Consider the following 4,473-nt stretch of genomic DNA (forward strand, 5'->3'; position numbering starts at 1 on the left):
GAGCAAGAACACAGATACTGTATGCTTGACCAAAACCTACCAAAGAATATGAAGTCAGTATGCATTACACAGCTCCAGATCCTCAGGAGTTTTTTGCTGTGTCAGCTAACAAGGCAAACCTATTGAGTTTCCTCTGTGACGAATGGTGTGAAAATGTGAAACTTAAGTCGGCCCTTGGTCCAACACATCTTTACCTGGGTGGGGGGTTTAAAGAAGAGACAAGGAGTGTGGTGATCAAGGAGGGGTCTATTGAAGATGTCCCTGCACTAGAATCCACACAACAGGAGGCTGATACAAGAATAATACTCCACACCCTGTACAGTGTCCAGAATGACAAAGTTGACAGAGTTGTCATCCATGCCAATGACACAGACATCATCATCATGTGCCTTTACTATGCAGCAACCCATCTCAGATGCCTTCCAGAGCTGTGGGTGAGAACAGAGCAAAATTCATACCTTCCTATCCATTAAATGGTATCAGCACTGGGGCTCGCACAGTGTCGTGCCCTGCCCTTTATCCATAGTTTAAGTGGCAGAGATACTGTAGCACCAGCTATCCCTTCTTCACTGGGAAGAAGGCATGGTTCAAGGCCATCATGCGTCTGGATCTCTGCACTTGAGGAGTTTGGTGAAAACTCTTATGATTCCCTCTCAGATGACGTCCATCAATCAGGCACGAGACCTCACAATTGCTGTATATACATCCAAAGCGGACCACCAGGAGGATTTTGACCTGAGTAAGCTTAGAGTGTACAAGTTCCTCAATAATAGATCAACCCTCTTAAAGCTGCTGCCCCCGACAGAGAATGCCTTTGACCTGCACCTGAGAAGAGCTGTTCTAGCAACCATAATAGATAAATGTGCACATATCGCCAAGCCGGATATTCCTTCTTTCACAGAGTATGGATGGTCTCTCAGTGCTAGCAATGCAGTCCCCCTTGCATCTACCGAGCCAGCCTGGCCTGTGTCAATGAACAAGGCAATATCATGCAGCTGTATCAAAGGCTGCCAGAAAAACTGTTCCCGTGCAAAGAAGGCAATTCCATGCTACTTAGGATGCCGTTGCCAGGGACTGGAGACACGATGCAGCAGGATCAGTGCAACACATGACAACAGTGACAGTGAATAGCATTGTACCATAGTATCATTGGCTTTAGAAGCAGGCAAGACAGCACCATAGAGGTCAAAATGAACCTTTTGTAGGCAACCTCAACTCCGCCTTTACTCTATTTGTCACTAAGTAGTCTATCTTTTGTTATGTTACTTGAATGCATACCACTATGTTAATTTGTATAGCCCTAAAGTTGAAGTTTTTGGCAAGTCTTGGAGTGTGCATGTGTCTGTTTATATTGTATTTAGTTTATTAAAATGATACATAAGATACATTGTGGGCTTTTTCTCCGATTTTTCTCTGCAATCATCCCCACAACTATAGATCTATAAATCAATAAATCTGAGGGAAAATGTAATACCATACATTATTTATGACTGCAGCCATATTGACAACATATAAATTAAAGCTCAAACTGACCAAATGTGTTCATATTGCTTAAAAAGCAGACTTTTTGCCATAACAGTCAGCTGTCACTGTAAAAGTCATAGTAAAACTCATTTTCGCGTGGCGTCCATCTTGGAAATATGCAAATGAAAGGTCCAGACACACCCAATAATAAAGATAAGTATTCCATTGAGTTTCTCATGCTCTGAAACCATGAAATAGACACCAAGTTTTTATTTCTAGCCCATCTGGTTCAAAAGTTATTGCCAAAGCTATTTTCTGATAATATTGAGGCGGCCATATTGGATTTCCAGCAGCAAGGTGACCGGGTTGTCCATATAGGTTGTGATCCTACTGGGTCATAGATATTATTTCTGGTGGCCAACCTTTTATGGCAGGGCAAATGCAGCATACCCCCCTTTGCCCCCTGGGTATAAGTTTTTACTCTACTGGATGTCGGCCATCTTGAATTTCGGAGTCAAAACGAGGTCTTACAATTAAAATTTTGTCAGAAGTGGAATCCTCATGATTGACTTGTATGGAAAAGTGCCTTCATACATGATTCTAGGTCATTCAGATCAAAAGTTAATTTTTAGAGATGGCGCCGGGCGCCATTTTGAATTTGGCTGTCTAGCAAAAAATGCCGGGATTTTTGGGAGGGACCTGGGGGCTAAATCTTTTCTAAAGGGTCCATAGAGGTCAAATCAATCGTCAAAACGTACTTGCCAAAGGATGGTCACAGAACCTCACTTTCGGACCCTACTACAGTATAAGCCCCACCATTTATCTTTTGAAAATTCTCCTAAAACAGCATGCTTACAGTAAAATGCTTATATATCCAGACTTATAAGGGCTACTGGCATAAACTTGGTACCTGAAGAAAGCTAAGACTTGGGGGATTCCAATGTTGGTGTCCAACACTGTACAGTTATTACCAAATTGCTGTAGTATTCCTGCAAACACTGAAGAAATGTCATTTTTGTATCCTCGCCTATATAAAGATTACAGTTAGACAGTCAAAAACACCCTGTTACTCTCATGGTTGCACCCCAGCTATATTCCTACTTTCTTCCCCCATAAGTGCAGATGTTCTGTGCAAAGTTTCATGTTAGTAGAATAAAGAATGTGGGTTTAGCACCTGTTTTTTTGGAAAGAGGTCCTGGCGCTGGCGGCCATGTTGAATTTCTCAATTTTGAGGCCTTAATTGACATTTTTGCGCTGGGTATACAGCAGATTTGGATTCAGCACCCCTTAATACCCCTAGAAACGTTGTATACCAAAAATAAACACGAAATGCCTTCAGCATTGTATTAGGGCCGGGACTTTATCGCGTTAATTTCGATCAATTAATTACAAAAAAATTATCGCGTTAAAAAAATTAACGCATTTTAATCGCGCCTATTTTTTCACCGCGGAACGTTTCTCACTGGACGAGTTTCACACGGACCTATTATCCAGCGCACCAGGTTGGTGCGCTGGTATTATCGGTCCGCCTGAGAAGCTGTCTGAGAAGTGAGAACGACGTGGTTCTCACAACAACAGAGCAGCCACTGAATGAAGACGTGCCGCATAGCCTGCTTGATAATGTTGGCTGGGCAAATCAGAATCTGTAATGGATGCCGCCCCCCACGCGCGCGTTTGTCCCGTTTGGGGGGGGGGGGGGGGGGGGGGGGCTTGCACGATGCGGTGCGGGTCACATGCGCGCGATTTTTTAAAATAATTAATTAAACGACTATAAAACAACTAACAACAACACACTCTACCAGCCTCCAATGGTGGAAAATAGCAGATCTACAAGCTCACAATGCCTTGTGCTTGTAGATCTGCTATTTTCACATGGTTACTGTATGTTTTATAATATTAATCGAAATCTACAAAGTAACTTGTAACTAAAGTTTTAAAATAAGTAAAATATTTGCCTCTGAGATATAGTGGAGTTACTGGAGTAGAAGTAAAAGTATTAAAAAATTGGAAATAGGCGTATTCGAGAGTCAAGTGCAAATACCTCAAAATTGTACTTAAGTACAGTTCTTGAGTACATGTACTTAAAGACGTTTACCAAAATCCATTTGAAAACATTTTTTTTCATTGATCTCAGGTCAAATATTGATGTGCGATTAAAATGCGATTAATTTAGATTAATTAATTACAAAGCCTCTAATTAATTAGATTAATTTTTTTAATCGAGTCCCAGCCCTACATTTTATACAAGCACATTTTCTGAAATTCTGCCTAGTCTTGGTCCAGGGACTCTCAGGGTTACAGACCTGTAAGGGTCATTTTGGAACCCTGAGAGTCCCAAGTGTACAAATGGAACCACATGGAACCGTAGGAACAGGTTTTATTTATTTCATTCCATTAATAATTGTTAAACTATGCAGCTACAAGTTAATAAGATAATAACGTAAAGAGTACAGTAAGTGTAGAATAAATACAATATAAAAATACAATATAACTGTAAATGACATCATCATCATGTGAGGAATTACGTGGTTATCTGAATGGCATACTCGCTGATACCGATACCAGCATTTATCAGCAAAAGATGCCGGTACTGGTATCAGTGTTGGAACAACTCTAGTTAGGGCGGGGCACAAGGATTACAGCAAAAAAAAACTCATCTCACGACTAAAGATCTTTGTCAGACTGTTGACTCACACAATTTTAATTTAATTAGGGGTGAGGCCACTTTTTTTTTGAGGGCACAAAGGCCAAATGCCAGGACAGGAAGGCCATCAATTAAAACAATGATTTTTAATTCCACGGATATAATGAATTTAACTTGAAGGTTACGGATGATTGAATTTTAATATACAGTAGTACAAGAAAGGTATATCTGTGAAATACAACCCATTTATTTCACAAAATAATGTATTGGCAAATTACCAATATACAAAGTCATATTGGTCTCAATATTTGTCACATTCAGCCCTGGACTTCACTGATAGGTATATGAATCACATTAGATTCAGA

The sequence above is a fragment of the Gymnoscopelus microlampas genome, assembly GCF_963454915.1.
Source record: "Gymnoscopelus microlampas genome assembly, chromosome: 11".
Classification (NCBI taxonomy): domain Eukaryota; kingdom Metazoa; phylum Chordata; class Actinopteri; order Myctophiformes; family Myctophidae; genus Gymnoscopelus; species Gymnoscopelus microlampas.